This window comes from Empidonax traillii, unplaced genomic scaffold (assembly GCF_003031625.1).
Source record: "Empidonax traillii isolate 1590-97213 ecotype Southwest subspecies unplaced genomic scaffold, ASM303162v1 scaffold10:size5872457, whole genome shotgun sequence".
In the NCBI taxonomy this organism is placed as follows: Eukaryota; Metazoa; Chordata; class Aves; order Passeriformes; family Tyrannidae; genus Empidonax; species Empidonax traillii.
In genome coordinates, this window is record NW_020955203.1 from 3,403,726 (window position 1) to 3,421,817 (window position 18,092).

The following is an 18,092-nucleotide window of genomic DNA, read 5'->3' on the forward strand; positions in this document are numbered from 1 at the left end:
GTCACCAAAGAGAACTAGGACTTCATTAAGTGGCGTTAATGTAGGCATGTAATGTGGGTAGAAAACTCTAAGCATGCCAGAGGTATCTACTTAGGCCAAGTAGCCCTATGTAACTCCTACCTTTTCAGGAGGGCAACAATGATCCATCAAGAATTCCCCTAGGAACCTCAGATTTGATAAATACTGAATCTCCAATCCACAGAAACTAAAACTGAAAATCGTTGAGCCTCTACAGAAAACGTTTCGAGGCAGAGTAGCTGAACCTCAAACTCACTTGGCCAGTTTGGCCTGGAGGAGGCTGAGGGGAGACCTCATCAGGGTCTGCAGTTTCCTCACATGGGGGAGTGGAAGGGCAGGCACTGATGTTTGTGGTGACCAGTGACAGGACCCAAAGGAACAGCCTGCAGCAGTGTCAGGCAAGGTTGAGGCTGTATATTAGGACAAGGTTCTTCACCCAGAGACTGGTTGGGCACTGGAACAGACTCCCCAGGGCGGTGTTCACAGCCCAAGCCTGCCAGAGCTCAGGAAACATTTGGGAATTTTTTTTTGTTATTTTAGTTTTCCCTGTCTTGAAATTTGGAAACCACGGGAATCTGCAATTCAGAACAAGACCCACAACTGTGAGGTGTTGTGTACTAAATCTAAGAAATCCTTTGTCATAGAATTATGGAATCATAGAATAGTTTGGGTTGGAAGGGATACTAGAGCCCATTTTGTTCCACTCCCTGGCGTGGGCAGGGACACCTTCCACTCTCCCAGGTTGTTCCAAGCCCCACCCAACCTGGCCTTGGACACTTCCAGGGATGGGGCAGCCACAGCTGCTCTGGATAACCTGTGACAGTGCCTCATCACCCTCGCAGTAACAGTTTCTTTCTAATATTTAATTTGAATATACTTTCAATTTGAAGCCATTCCCTGTTGTCCTGTCACTACATGCTGTGGTAAAAAGTCCCTCTCCATCTTTGCTGTTATGCTTGCATAATAGGAGAGATAATTAGGCTCCCTATTATGTTTGCAAAAATGTTGAGGCCTGACCTTATATTTGTTATCTAGATATATTTCTCTCACAAACAAAATTCAAACTAATCAGTTTATTTAAAGCTCTTTTGTAAAGATTGAAAAGCTTAACTAAATAATTTTTAGGTTTTGGTTTTTGTTCTTTTTTTTTTTTTTTTAATATATATATATATTAAAATGCATTATTTCTTACTTCCATGCTACATCATATGGGATAGTTCGATCTTGTATCCCTATTATTCAGAAAACAAGCAATTTCACACTTAAAGCCTTTAGTAAATGAGTTTTACAGAAGATGAAAAGGAAGACTGGGTGAAATCTAATAAATCCTTTGGATGATGTGAGCATTTCCCTGAATTCTTTATCATCATTAGCTATTAGAGGCATGTTCACAGCAGCCTTTTGATCTATCACTAAAGTCTAAATTACATTCTCTCTGGCTTTGTCCATTTACAAAGCCTGCAAATCAAAGAAATTCTTGGACTTCCCAGTGGCTGAAGTCACTTAGATCTGGCCTTTGGCCTCATAAATCCTCGTGAGGGTCATTTTTCGGTACAGTACCTAGTGTATCTTAGGCCATCATCAACCTTTAAAATCATATACAAATCAACTGATACATTGAAAGTTATAATCTTGTTTAAGAAAGCACCATGAAAATTCACAGCATTAAATTCTAGTCACCTTCTTTATGTGCTTGTGTTAGGCGTCTAGTAGCCATAGGCTTCACAGATAAATGATGGGTAGCAGAAGTCTAATTTAAGGTCTCTGAATTGTACTGTGAATAGTTTGTTTTTACTGAATACGTGTGAAGGCAATGGAGACCAGCAGACCAGCATCCAAACAAACACATCTAGGAAAAATGTTCAAAGTTAAGCAGAGCCAGTGGAATCACTTTTACAGAAAAAATTAATTTTTTGGGAATCTGCTGAATCATTGTCCTTTACTGAAATATAATTACTTCCAAAGGAAAGGGTAAATGCTTGAGCATTCTCACAGAATCATAGAATTACAGAGTTGATATGGTTGGAAGAGACCTCTGGAGATCATCCAGTTTTTCCCTTGGTTAATCCATGCTGACTCTTACTGATGACCTTCTGTTCTTCTGCATGGCGAAGACCTCCAGAATGATCTGTTCCATCACCTTTCTGGGGATGGAGATGAGGCTGACTGGCTTGTAGTTTCCTGGGTCCACTTGATTGACCATTTTGAAGATGGGGGTAACACTGACCCTCCTCCAGGCATCAGAAAAACTTCAGTCAATACGTTGTTTTGAAAAAAAAAAAAAAAAGACAAAAGGAAAAACAAACAAACAAAGCCCTCTCCTTATTTCTTTTCTCCTTAGTCAAAATGGTTATACAAGTATGTTTGAAATTTTGTCTAGTTTGGCTTTACAACCTTTGACATTTTACCTAGGCAATAAAAAACGAAAATAAAATAATGATAACAACCCCCCAACAACAAAACAAAACAAAAAAGAAAAAAACCCACCACCCCAGCAAAAACCCACACCCCCCCACACCCCCTCCCCCAAAATCCAAAATAAAATAAAATATTGATTCAACTCAAACCTCTCCTGCAACTACCCTGGAATCTCTCAGGAAAAACTTGCCTTTTCTTCCTCCTTTATTTTTTTTCTTTGTTCATCTTAATTTCTTATCTGTAAATAAACGTGAAATTACTTCAAAGACATTACAGTAAAAATTAACAAGTTGGACTTATGGAGCTTTAACTGGTTTCCAGAGACAAATTGTAAGCACTATATCATCGAATATGGAAAAATAAAACTTCAGGATCTGCCAAGCCTGTTTAACATACATTATGCATTTAGTATTATGGAAGCAATTGAGCAGGCAAGGGACACAGAGAGCAATCAATATTTTTCACCGCTGAATAACCACAAATCATTTTATAAAAAAAAAAAAAAAAAAATTGCATTCCATTTTATAAAATGGTGGCAGTTGAAGCTATTAGCTGCTTGAGACTTTTGTTTAAGTAGAAACACTCTGGCTTCTGAAAGAAAAGTCAGTTTAAGGAGTATGTTGTAGGTGGAGCAGTAGAAATTCTCACTCTTCGTACTTTAAAAGTTACAAGAGCTGAGGAAGGGGACAGTGAGTGCAAAACGAGTCCTTACCTCAGCAAGTACTTTCTAAAAGCCCTGTGGAAACCACCATTGAGGGTGGAAGACTCTCTGCAGGTCTATATTCTGCATCCCTAAGAAGTGGGGCATATTTTTGCACCCACTTTATGTATACTTGAATAAGATACTATTTTCATAATTCATATGCTTAGTCTTTGGTAGAAAGATTCCAAATGGAGATCACCAGTAGACATTTTCCTCTGGTTAGGGAAATTTTCCCCTGATCGAGGAAACACACCTCATGTAGAGATTATTTCATTAAGCTTCCTAAAATTAAGTACGTCTTAGGTACTTGTATGAGTTAAATCCACGGACCATATAAATCTATAAATATCAAGATACATACGTGAATAGTAAAAGTAATTAGGGACGGTGGATGAGAAATTCAGGCAGGAGACATGACCTTCTCCATGCTGAGAGCTCTCTGGTGACAGCAAATAATCATTTCAGAGCAGTTTTGTTGAAGCAGCTCTCCTTCAAGGCAGTCGTCCAGGAGGGCTGACCCTGATGTCTCAGTGACACAGTGCTTGTTTTTGCCACTGAATCCAGGCAGCTGAGTGTTTTCTCCACAGTTTCAACAAGGCAGGCATCTCTGAGATGTTTGTGGTACAGCACCCAGTCATGAGCTTGAGTGAAAACATGCTGTCTCTTAAATGACTGTGTACGCAGCTTTTAGACTGGAGCTCGTTCATATCTGAATGGTTCAGAGACTAAATAAAATAACTGGTTACAGTTAGGGCAGTCTGTGTAGATCCACTTATTGATCTACCTATTGATACACCCATACCTGTTGAGATAAGTAGTGACAATAAATTGGACTAGGATTTCAGGCCCATGTAAGTCTAATCACTTCACAGTCATTCACAAGCCAGTTTTGTGAAAAGTCTCTTGTAAACAAGTAATTTTATATAAAATCTGGCACAAAAGTGATATCCAACTAGATAAGTGAAGAGTCTAGAGATTAAGTCATATGAGGAGTGGCTGAAGGAGCTGGGGGGGCTCATCCTGGAGAAAAGGGACAGGAGATCTGTACAGGAGATGCAATCAATGTAACAGTCAAGCTACAGTGTTCAAAAAATCACACAGGAAATCTTCCTCTATTACAAATCGAAGGATCTTTCAACTGGGATGGGGTTTTTTTTTGTTTGGTTGGTTGACTTGGTTTGGTTTGGGTTTGAGTTTTCTTTTTCCACTTGCATTTCTAAAATTCTCTGTTTAGAAACAGAGAATCCCAGCAGCAGTGATCATGGACCAGTCCAGTGACTACTTCATAATAAAATCCTGACCTAAATTTCCATGATGTCCTTACTCCTTCAAGTATCTCAAAGTTCAATCATTTAGGAAAGCCCATTACTTTGAATTACCTTCTTTTAACATCCTTTAATTTACTAGAGTACTCTGAAATCCAGTTATGACAGTGATCACAGCAATGTAATATTACCTACCCTCTCTGAGGGATACACTGCACTAGTCTATTAAATAAGAATAATTCAGCCAGTACATTGCCAAGGACTTGAAATTCCATGGTGGAAAATACAAAATTATCTCAGGAAAAATAAATCCCAAAACCCTAGAGAGTCTATAGTGAACCCATATGAATCAATATAAATTGAAGTTTCTGCTAGATAATCCTCACCAAGATCCCTGCCTTTGAGAGCTTTCAGTCTGACATAAACAGATACAGATCTGTCTGAAAGTAAAGCAACTCACAGCTCAAGCTCCTAGATAGTTCTCGTTGTTGCCAAGAGAACATAATGCTTGGTACATTTCAGTTACAGGGGTGGAAAAAAAAATAACAATAATTCTCATTTAATGCCAGTGGCTTAGAAGTCTGCCCAGGTAAAAATTAAATTTGCAATTAGCATTATGATTCAGCACTTTAATAAATTCCCGTTTGTATAAACCTATGGAAGAAAAGAGATGGCTAATTGTAATTGATGAGGCGGAGCACCTTAGTAGCCTGCTTTCTTAAGAGGGAAAAATGCATGCATGGAACCTGGCTGGAAGGGAGCTGTGGTTTTTCTAGTAATTGCTGTAATCAGAGCTGGAAAAGTAGGTGAGCTCTGAGTAAGAGAACTCCTACTCTAACAGCAGGAGGCTGCATTTGACCTTAATATTCATGCCATGTGATGGTGATTGCACACATCCTTGCCTTAAAGAAGTAAAAGTACAATCAAAGGGTTTAAAATTACGTCATGAGGACTATCTGTGCCACGTTTTCCTTGCACAGCAGGGTGTGCAGGCAGCAGCCTTGTTCATCCCGGACTTGCTACTGAGCCTGGTATTTGCTGAATGTCCTGGTTTGGAATGTCAGCTCGGTCCCAGAAGTGGGTCAGAGGGCTTTGGGACACAGGAAAATTATGTGAATGGGTTATTTAAGGGTGTTCTGGTGTCTGGGCAGAAGCAGTCCTACGTTCTCTGCAGCTGTCCCTCACCTACTACTGGTCTGGCACATCTGCTTCTGCAACACAAACTTGTTCCCAATCTTTCCCAAAAAGTGGTTGAGTGGAATGCAGCTTAAACAATCATGACAGATTTTCTCCACAAAGAGCTTGCAACATATTTGAGAAGTTTATCTACTCCCATGCCCTGCAGAGACATTCAGCATGCTTTACTCTGCTAATAAAGTTATGAATAAAGCATAGAAATGGTCATGAATAATTAATTAAAAAAGAATCATGACTTTTAGATGTAGTGATGCTATATGAAGTCCAGAATGACCTCCCATTACTTACAGCCGCAGCTGATTAGTTCATCTTTACACACTAGTTTATGTCTTGTATGCATGGAACGGCTCCAAAATAGTTATTCCTTATCTATTTCTGCCTTTCTGAAATCCTAAAAGGCAGTTAAAATGCATACTCACATTTGAAGTTCTGGAGATCCTATTTTACACTGTTCCTGGTTAGTTCAGTCCATTACACAGTTTAACCTGAACTGGAACAAAGGCTGCAGCTTTCTTAACTTCCTAACTTTTCCTAGCAGTCATCTTCACTGATGGTGAAGGTTTCCATTCCCACCAATAAAGACAGTAAAGAAGTAAATTCATCACTTTCTAAAGCAGACCCAATAAATTGCTTTCTCATGTCCATTGACTTCACCAAGATTTTCTTCCAAGTTGAGATGTTAATATTTTTAAAGTTTTGACCTTCAGTTTTATCCTGATATTTTTGGAAGGCAGGGGGAAATATGGGAACTCAGTCACGGTGAAAGGTACTTGTTTTTCTACTCTGCTAAATTTACCTTCATGAAATAAGCATCAGATTCTGAATACACATTTGAAATAGAGTCAATGTTCATTGAAAAAACATGTTTGGGCAAAAATGACGTAAGAATATGTTTAGACTGTCCTGTTTGCTATTGAAGTTTTTGAATTGTTCTCAAAAAGATTTGCTTTTGCTTCTACTCTTCTGCTTTTAATTTTTCTAGCCTTTTTTCCTTTTTTCTCCTACTTCCCCCCCCCCCCTTCTTTTTTTCTTTTTGCTTGGTTTTTTGTTCTGTATTGTGAATCATACTAGACTGGACAAAATGTTAGAAAATGAACCTAAGGGAGCAATCCCACACCGGGAAATGTGCCAGATGATCTATCTAGTGCTCTCCATCTGTTCTATCCCTTGTAATGTACTTCTCTCTGACTGGTTTCATTGACTGTCAATATAAACTGAAGGAGTGGCATGGATGTGGGTGTATTTGTCAAAATGTTCCTGTGCTTCATCATGGACTATTTGTCTTCTGCAATGCTCTCTCTCTGTCATTCTGTGATGAAATCATATGTTAATGGAAGACATTTCAATTTAGAAATGGCAATGAGAGAGAAAAATGGCATCTGGGGCACCTTGCCAGGCCCTTCTGCACCACATCAGAGCTGAAGCAAAGCTGGCACCCATCTCCATGAGGGCACAGGACGTAAAGAAGCCTTTCTTTTGCTAGCACTGGACCAGCATGGTGGCTTCATCACCCTTCCTTCCAGCCAGAGGTGTTGTTGAGAGTGCCCCTTCAGGCTGCCATTGATCCATACAACCTAAAAATGGGTAAACTAATAAGAATTTACTTGAAGGAAATACCCTGAAGTGTGGAGATCTCTGTTTTCATAGAGCTGATTTAAAGCACTTGGTGTTGAAAGATCTTCAAAACAAACCCTCTCTGTTGATGCCTCAAATGCCTGAGATTTTGTGTATGGTGTTATTAAAATTAGAAAAAAAAAAGGTTTGTCTATCTAAATTTTTACTGTCTATTAAAAACCCAAACTATTATTAGCTGAAGATACAGGAAAAGAAAAGATGTCAAGGATTTGTGAGATTCCTCTAAATTCCAGAGATTCCCCTAAAGCTTTATAGGTGGGAAATGCTACCTCTGTGTTTGCATGTCTTTGACGTTCTTCACACTCTGCAATTCTCTCTCAACCAAGAAAGGCAGCTGCTGAGGGGGCTTTGGGAGTTAGTTTTTTCCCTCTGTATTTTCCCCTCTCCACTTCATATTACCAAAGAATTACTGTCTGGGAAGCTGCTTTGAATAGAGACAGAGAAGGTTATGAGCTTGTTATCAAATTATCATTAGATATCTTTATATCACATTGAAATCCACAGGAGGAAGATATTTCTGGCTGCTGCTTGTGTTGAGCCTGTCATTTTAATTTCTCCTCGTGAAGAACCAAGTGATCACATAGCTGAGCAGCAGCCTCCCGTCCAAACTGTCTGCACGACCACTGCTGAGGTTCAGCTGTACTGGAAAAGAAACCATGCTTTCTGTTTCACTTTGCATTTCACTTAGCACAGCTGTGGTCTGATAAAACACACCCACAGGAACCTGCACTGAGGGCAGGTGCCCCTTTGCACACTGTGTGGTCATGGTGCTTCAGCAGCTGTAAGGGAAAAAAAGCAAAGGCGCCTTCCATGCCCCCAGGATACAGCCAGTTTTCAGTGCTGCTGTCTTTTAATTCTGGCCCATTACATGCTCCCTAAATCTCAAACTGAAGTTTGCCCAGTAGAAATGTTCAGAACATATTTATCATGATCTCAGCTTGATGTAATCCCTGATTTATGTGTTTGTGTTCAGGCTTCTCTCAAATCAGTCTCTGTGAGGTTTCATCTATCATAAGGCAGCTCAGCTCTGGGTTCCCCAGTTAATTAACACTGTTAGCATTTTCTATCTGAGAGCAAAATGAATTCTCCTTCTCATTCTTTGTTAAATCTGAAAAAGAGCTGATAGCTACCATATGTAAGTATCCATGTCACTTATTTGGTGTGAATAATCTTCTTATCTGATTGTGCCAGTCACCATTCCGAGAATTCCTTCTCACTGTCCATCTAACAACAATTATCCTCTTAATTTTATGGGAATTTGTTGGTTGGTTGATCGGTGTGTTTGTGTTTGTTTTTTTTTTTTTGGTTGCTTTTGTTGTTTGTTTGTTTGTTTTTCTTTGTTTTGTTTTATTTTTTTTTGGTTTAGTTTGGTTTGGCTTTTGTTCTATTCCATACAGACTTGGCTTTTCTTTGCATTGCACAGCTTTCCAGGAGTTGGTTTGCAGGAGTAACTTGTCATGCTTGTGCATTCTTTCTGTTCCTCCTGAGGAAAGAGTGTGTGCAGTGGCATGACCAGCTTTATTCAGGGTTTGCTTAGGTTGAATTAAATGCACAGGCTACTTCTTTTTACACCTAGATTAAAAGAAAAACAGTCTGAGACCTTTGAGTCCACGTGTCATCTTTACATATATATCACATGGCACTATATCATATACACACTTCAGATCTTTCAGTCCAGTGCTGTCCCTGAGCTAATCATCCCTGATTGCTCAAAATACATGTTTTACACACAATTACAATCCAAAATCTCAGGAAAGGTGTTTTATTCTCATGCCTCTAAGGATATATGGTTTGTTTCATTATCTCTGCGATTTCCACTGTGCAGCATGGATTTGGTCCAGGATATCTATCAATCTTGCACAGTGCAGGGAGTGCCCCTGTGATAGGCAGACTCTTGGCTGAACTAAAGCTGAAAGTCTGTACTGCAGCAGCTTGTGCTGAAGAACCACAAGTCTATAGTAATGAATTTTAACACCCTGATGACAGTGGGTGGCAATTATATTCTCAGTTCTGTCCCTTACACTGATCCTTCCTAGACATGTAGGATGAGCTTGGATATGAAGGGGAAAAGAAGAACTAAAAAAAAAAAAAAAAAAAAAAGGAAAAAAAAGAGTTTAGTCCTGGGAAAACCTACACAGCATGGAAATCAAGTTTTTGGAAGCAAAAATATTGCCATCAGGAAGTGAGATCATGAAAATTTGCTATGGGAAGTCAGAAAGCAATGCACACCATTGCCAAGGACCACCACACTCTCCTTCCATCTGTTGATGGTTTTCCCTTAGGCAGATACGTGATGTTCTGCAAACTGAAAGGGAAATGAGAGAAGTGAGATAAACTTAATCTACCAGTTAGATGATTGGTCTAGAGTCTGACATATCTGACAACTGTTTATCACATAATTGGTTGTGGGTGGAAAGCTAGTCCTGAAGCCAGCCAGAAACCTCTTGTTGACTTCATAGCGCCCTGATGTTCCTGTGTCAGCAAAACATCCCACCCTCCCTTAACCTCTGCCTTAGTGCAGAAAATCACGAGGGCATGCCTATATGGCTCGGGGAACATCTCATTCCTCATGCCAACCCAGTGACTGACCTGTCTGTTGTGGCTGGTGGCTGATGCCAGACACGAACGTCAGTGGAAGGTGCACATCTGTCTGCAAGAAAGAGATCTGGCACCACCAGCTTGTCACACAGAGCCCTCAGAGGGGTGGCCAGATGGCAGATGGCTCCTGTCCATCCTAGTTTAGATCTGGATGCTGGTTGGGCTCAAAAATACCTATACAGAGGAATGAATCTTTCATTCAGATTCAGATGCTGGTTTAGGTGGCAGCTCCATCCTATGGCGGGGAGGAAATCCATGTTCGCAAATAAATCACTTTCTTTGCAAGTTTAAAAGAGTATGTGTGTGCATAAACTCATCTTTATTTATAGATGTGCACATTAACTCAAAATAACTTGCATAAGTATACATAAGCATAAAGATATACACATATGTAGGTTTGCACTACATACACTTCGGGGATTAACTAGGGGAAAAAATTTTCATTTAATTAATATCTCTTCCTCCTGTTTCATCTTCTTCAGAGATTTTAGTGTAACAGAATAGTCGGGGTAAAACATACGAAAGGAAAGGAAGTATTTTCTGCAGATAACAAAAACTGCTCCAGTTTTTGGATTGTGATTAGTGAGGCACAAGCATCAGAAAAGGTTTGCTTCAGAGGGATGTCCAAACATTCAAGTGATTGTCTGAAGCTTGTTCAAAAATCTGGTATAGATCTAGAAGAAAAAGTTCTGTTTTTCTTCCTTTAAGGCTTTGGCCCTATTTTGGAATATATGTGTTAATATGTTAATATACGTATTAATATGCCCCAGCTAATGTGGGAATATATTGAGAATCACTTTTAGCCCCTAGTTATACAGTCGTTTGCAAGGAATTTTCATAAAGAATATAGAAACTGTAGAATATTCATAAAATGGAAAAGTTCCCCAAAATTCATTCTTCATATATATTACAAGCTTTTCAAGAATTCTCTCAAATGTGTTGGGAAAAAAAAAAAGATTAATATTCACATTTTTAAATCTATTTTATTTTTATTTTGCATATAAAAAGTTAACCACCAGTGGAAAAAATTTACATTAAGTTATTTTGTTAGCTACAATTAATTAATCTAATAAGAGATAGCCTCTGCCTCAAAGAGAAGGCAACCAAATCAGAGAAGGCAGAAAAAAATAAATATAGGAATAAATTCTTATTATTCCTGTCACAAATCTGAATTTCCACACTATCAAGAATCCCAGAAGCCAGGATAAAGGCTGTAATATTAATGTACACTATAGAAAGGAAAATTATTAAAAGAGTTGACATGGTAATGCTGGAGGTTCTTGGTGTGACGTTTTCAACTCAAGCGTTCCCAGCATTACTGAAGCAAACTGTTTTGTTTCACCACATTGTATCAAATAGAAAGGGTTAAGGTTGATATTAAGCACTATTTTCTTTAGTCTGGCAGGGAGAATTTGGATTTCAGTGAGGTCAGAGTGCTAATTAAAAACTTACTTGCTGTTATACTATGCAATGGCGAGGCATACTCTAAGGTTTTGAGGTAACAAAGGTCTGTGTATTTCTAAAAGGTCTCTGCCAGCTAAGCAGGGGTGGGACAAGAAGCCATGGGTCATGAAGTATGACATATGGGACTAAATTACTTCCTAAATCCACTCCAGGATTTCCGTATCTTGCTGCTTCTTCTAGTTTATTCGTATTGCAAAAGCCAGTACTAAAACCTTTAGACTTCCTGTTACAGATAGGGAAGAAAATAAAAAAAAAAAAAGATCAGCTTAAAAACTGAAAAAGTAAAGCACTGAAAAAGTCTTTTATTTAACAGTATCTCTGTTCCCTTTTGAAATGTCAAAACCTTTACAGTACTTCTGTCATTTAACAGACTTCTAGATAGCACACACAAACCCAAAAAAAGTATGAAAGCCATTTTAATGGAAAACAGAGGACAGATGATTGAGATGGGCTAAAAATTGGTTTTACCTGGTATTATTGTTAGATCTTATTTCAGCAAAGATAATTTAAAAAAACCCAACAAAACAAAACAAAACCAAAAAGAAACAAACAAACAAAGCCAAACCAGAAAAACCTAAAGAAAACATTAGGGTTGAAATTAAAGGAATAATAATAAAAAAATGAACCTATGGTTTGACACTGGCACTTTGGGTCTGTGAGCACATACACAGATTCCTGGCTTTACCCTCAGCCAGCCTGGGCCAACCTGTCATCTCTCTAAATTCTGCCTTTGCTGCTCATTGACCTCTAAACCCGAGTCCTGAAGCATTTTAGCCTCACTGAAGGAACGACTGGGTCAAGGTTGCTCAGATGATTGAGGTTTTACATGTTAGGTCTGGCTGGTTATGAGCTTTAAGGCAACCTGAAGGGTGACCACGGGTGTACAAAAATTGCCAAGACCTCAGCTAAAGAGTTAAGTTCCACACACAGAGGCTTTCCCTAAGGCATCAGCACCTGGCACATCCGCATCAGTGCAAGATTTATAGGTCATAGTTTAAGCTATTTCACAGAATCACAGAATAATTCAGGTTGGAAAAGACCTCTGAGATCACCAAGTCCAACCTGTGACCCATCACCACCTTGTCAGCTAAACCATGGCACTAAGTGCCACTACCAGTTGTTTCTTGAGCACCTCCAGGGATAGTGACTTCACCAGCCCCCTGGAGCTTAGGGAATTCTGGCAGAAAACGAACTCCTGGCTGCAGGTTTGAAGGTGAAAGAAGAAGGAAGAGAGAGGACAATTCAGAGAAGAGAAGATAGCTCAGAATAGTGAGCGTGACAATAGGATTTCCTTTCTCCTCAACATAGGTGAGCCAAATTAGATGGTGGTGGCAGATTCTTCTTTGACCTCGTCTGATCCTGATGTCTCAGAACAATAAAACTGCAGTTGTGATTTCTCCAGACTGAAAAAACCTGATATTTTCACATATTTAATCTCTCAAGTAAAACAGTCGAAGAGCCTCAGGTGATCAGAAAAAAGTGAAGGACTCCAGAGCCTTGATTTAGATAGACAGAATCCTTCTCCAGAGTCATTTTCACATGTGTTTAGGTAAATATTTTGTGTGCTTGTTTTAGAATAACTGCTTTATTAGGTAGACACATTTCTACCATCTCTCACTTTCAGCAATATGGAATATGGTTTCACAACATGGACATAATAAGTTAGGTGGCCAACATCCTTGCTACTTCCCTTCCCAAGCTCAGTGTTCATGGCACTTGTGAAGTACTTCAGACATTTTAGGGCTAACAAGAGTCATAAGAGCGGACACAGAGCAGAGAAAAGATTCTTAGGAACTGCCCATGCCTTCACTGAGGTATCATAGCAGCATAGGCTAACCTAAAAAATTTAGTGAGGTATGAAAGAAATCTCACCTTAATAGGCCCTGTGAAACTGGAACATCTCACCTTAAAGACCTGATAAGGATCAGGCAGGAAAACTGCAGGAGAATTGGAGCCACAGCTCTAAAGTCAGCAGCTCCAAGATTTAAACCAGCATTTTTGTCTAGACAACTGGTTTTTTTTTCTTTTTTTTTCTAACTGTGGAAATATGTTCTTTCTTTGAACCTCAGCTTCCACCTCTAAATTAAGAAAGAAGAAATATTGTGTCAGCTTTATAAAAACTAGGAGCTGTGCTCAGCATTATCTTCCTATTCTTAGACAAGTTTGTGGATGTTATGCTCCATTCCCAAAATCCAGTGATGAAAAAACAGGTTTAGTCAGAAAATAGTTCAAGACAAACAATTTCTAAAGGAAGAAAGAAGGGAATATGTGTGTTTGTTTTTCTCAGACATGAGGTGGTTGAGGACTATGCCACCAGGGGCCTTCTTCCACTAGAGTACCTAGAAAATAAGTTCACAAATTAATAGATATTAACAAAGCAAAGAAAATTCAATGCATCAGGAGATAGCAAATATTTGAACAATGAAGTGAATGGAATGCCAGATGGAGGATTTATGACACTATAAAAGATCCCCTGTGGGAACCAGTAATCTTTTATCATCCAGAAAAAGTATGGTCTGTGTATCTGTGCTCTAATAAAAGTCCAGGCTAACCTCTCAGGTTATTTATATGCTTTTTTTTTTTTTTTTCCTAGATCATCTAGTAATGCCTATTTGTGCGAGAAGCAAAATCAGACTCACAAAGTTGTTCACACTGATCATTAAACCCTACTGCAAAGTTAAAGGGATGGAAAGTAAATTAATGAATATGCTGTATTTTCTGGTGCACTGCACAATCCAAGACATGACACAAATTGGCCACTGATTCCCTTGTTGACTCTGCTACTTCTATGCCTGCTGACACTAAGGACAGAGTTTTGTTGATGATATTATCTCTGGCTGAAGTACCTAGGGCAAGAGCACATATTATGGGTATGTAAGGCGAGTTCTTAGTTTCCAATTCAGGAAAAAGAGAGGGTGAATAAACCATATCTAGTAAAATACATAGAAGGACTTACATGAACTGGTCCAACTCTGCTCTACTCTACAAGAGAGCAGCAAATGCTTTTTAAGGAACTAAGTAAAAAAAGGAAAACAAAAATAAACAAAACCAACCAAGCAAACAAACAATCCAAAAAAAGGACACAAACATGAAAAAGCCTGAAGGTCAAACACTTAATCCCAGCAGAAAATTCTATCCCTTCTATTTAAAATGTTTGTAAATACAGGTGCAAAAGGTTGCACTGATCTCTCCCAGAATTTTATTCAGGGTCACACACACCATTCGAGTGAGTCTGCCTCTTACTGCCTTTAACTCTGGGGAAGGAACAAAAAGGCTTCATGGTTCCATTTACTTTGTTTTCGTACACATTTCTGTCTGCAGTGAATCCAGTCCTGGATTCCTTCCATAAAATAACAGTTCATGTCTCTTTGAAGAAAAGACCACTACTTTTTCAGGCAGCATTTATAGAGAACTCTGCCCAGTTTTCATCAGCTACTTCAAAAGCCAGAAGACCAGCAGGTCCCATGTCATATCTGTTACTCTCAAGAAGGCACTTCAGATGGTCTCTTGTGTCTAGAATGCATCAGACACTTGTCAGTCCTGAAATCCCTCCCACTGAATTTAATGAGAGGGAAAAAAAAAAACAAACCCAAACTTTATTTGCCCCCCAAAAATAGTGTGGCATAGCTGACTTTCAGTTTTCAAAGTAATTCTCCCTTTGACCTCGAGAGCAGCCTTTTGTGGCCATTTGTGCTGCTTTTCTTTGCTTCATTTTCCTGGTATGGAACTGAAGATATGTTCCAGACTTTTTCTCTCTCCAAAAAAGCAAAATATCCTGCAGTCCAGATCCTGCGTGTTAAAGGTTAATATTGTTGAACCTAAAGAAAATAATTGATTGTATTTTCTTCCACAACTAAGCAAACCTTGTAAATCGTTATAATGGAAACAACTTTTGTGGTTTTTTTTTTTTCTATTTTGCTTGTTTGCTTTCCGTTTTTTTTTTTTCCTGAAGAATAATATTTGGCTCAGAGTCTGATTTTATGAGAAATTGTGCTTTTTAATGCAAAAGCTAAATATAATCGACCAGATTCTGTCTGACTGTGGAGTGTGATGGTGTGCAAAGTAAACAGTGGTTTCTTATCATTTCTGATTCTGTCATGAGGCAGAAAATTGCAGGGTTTTAGTTATTTGCTAATGCATTTTCTGTTTCCTGAATTCCAGCTGGAATGGCTAAAACAAGTGCATTAAAACTGTCGTAGAGCCATTTTGGATAACAAAGCAAAACAGTGACATTTTCTGTGTGAAAATGAGGCAGTTGTACTGGAGAATATGAGCAAAATAGGGAAAACACAGCACAGAGTCTCAGCCTTAATCACTCTCTAGTGTTACCGAAGTGGCAATTATTTGCAATAGAAAACAAAACTGCATAACGAACAAAGTTTGTCACATTCCAGTGAAAATCAAAGCAAAAGCCAATTTCTCAATGCATTGTGGAAGTGCATGAGGTCTTATTTAAGTACTTTAGGAAAATACATGTGTGCCTGGATGTGTCAAGGGCTTGAAATAAAACACAGTCACTGGATTTTATGCATTTCATGGGTAACATTGTTCTCTTACTATGAAAATCTGAACATATTGTTATTTTATTCTATACTAGTCCCAGCTCAGTTTATATGTAGAAACCCCAGGACAGCACACCATGGCATGCCATTCCATACTGACCAGTCTTTTCTATCTGATTAGACTTGGTATAGTCATTTTTAAGGGTTCATGATCTCTAGAAGTCTTTGTTGGATAAACCTGCTGTCTATCCTAACCTATGCAACACTTTTTTTTTTTAAATCTTGGTGTAAAATCAAGCTGTCAGGTTTCATAAATCTCAAGTGGAACATTTTAAAAAGGTCTATCAGTAAGCCTTGAATAAAAGACCAATCTTTCTTGATCCTAGGTTGAATTTAAAGTTTTTCTCTTTTTTTTTTTTTTTCCTTTTAATTTTTCATATCTTCTATTTTGGATAATAATGATGTTCCTCTCAGGTGAATTATTCCAAGATTAATGCAGAGGGTTTCTTCAGCTACAGTTTAGCATTATTGACCGTGTCATAATATGAGGTATTGCTGGTTGACCATTATGTCTTGTTTGCAGTTTATAAAGATGCTGAACAGGATGTGAAGCTCGATAATGCATCAGCAGCAAATGCAAATTTTCTGTATTTACTGCAGGGGGAGGAGGGAACCCTCTACCAACAGACCAAAAAAAAAAAAAAAAAGGGAAAGAAAAAAAAAGGTAAAAGGATTAGGCTGTGCGTTAATGGGTTTCATTGGCAGCCTCCATCACTTCGCTTTTCCAAATCTGCCAAGATGACAGAAACCTCCACAGTGATGTGGCCCTCTCCCAACTCCCTGATGCCCCAGCATTTCCAGCTGCTTCTGTGACAGGATCTGACTTCCGTGTGAAAGCCAAAGGGCCAGCTTGTGGCTCCAAACCTCCCTTTTCCAGGTCACAGCTTCTTTCAGGAATGTAAATGCTCAGCTGGGATGTGGTAGTTGATATTCCTGACAAGATCACTGCTGCTGGGAATAAAAGACCACACATTATTGTAGCAGTTATTTTTCAAGAACATTTTTAAAAGTGCTCTACTCTTCTCATTACCTTTGCAGACAGCAGAAGTTCTTATCTGCTCCATCTCCTTTTCCTAGAAGCTTCAGCCCTCATTATCATGAAATGGCTATGCTTATTCATATCACAGTATTGCCTCTTTTAAGAGAAACTGTAGCTGCGTTGCTTTCTGACTTTTAGCTCTTCATCCCTGTAATTAATTACATTATTCTCTTCCAAAATTATGAGAATTTAAATAGCTTATCTAGCCTCATGAAGCAAAAAGACCAAGGTTTTACAGAGACTGACACTGTGAAATACTTTGAAAGAGCAGCAATACGTGCATTAGTATCTATATGGAAGAAATTTGCTTCCAAGTTTCAACAAATCATTTATAAATTGAGAGGATAGCTATTGTACCATTCTCATGTAATGATACAATCCTGCCCATATTGGATCATTTATATACTTTTACAGAATCCCAGAATTACAGAATCAGTTAGGTTGGAAAAGACCTCTGAGATCACTGAGTCCAACCTACGACCAAACATCCCGAATCAACTAGACCATGGCACTCAGTGCTGTATCCAGTCTTTCCTTAAACACCTCCAGGGACAGTGACTCCACCACCTCCCTAGGCACCCCCTTCCAATGCCTAAAGACCCTTTCCCTGAAGAAAGTCTGCCTCATGTTCAACCTAAATCTCCCCTGGCGCAGTTTGAGCCATCTCCTCTCATTTTGTCACTAGCTGCCCAGGAGAAGATGCTGACCCCCACTCGGCTACACCCTACTATCAAGGAGTTGTACCGAGTTATAAGGTTCCCTTGGAACCTCCTTTTCTCCAGGATAAACACCCCCACCTCTCTCAGGCACTCCACATGTGCTCCAGACCCTTCACAAGTCTCATTGCCCTTTCCTGGACCTGCTCCAGTGCCTCAATATCCTTCCTGAGCTGCAGGGCCCGGAACTGGACACGACATTCAAGGTGTGGTCTCACCAGTGCCCAACACAGGGGAAGAATCACTTCCCTGGTCCTGCTGGCCACATTATTTCTGATACAGGCCAGGTGCCATTGGCTTTCTTGGCCGCCTGGTCACACTACTGGTTCATGTTCAGCTTCTGTCAGTCAGCACCCCCAGGCCCTTTCCCATTGGGTTGCTTTCAAGTCACTCTGCCCCAAGCCTGTAGCACTGGATGGGGTTGTTGTGGCCAAGGTGTAGAACCTGGCACTTGATCTTGTTGGACCTCATACCTCT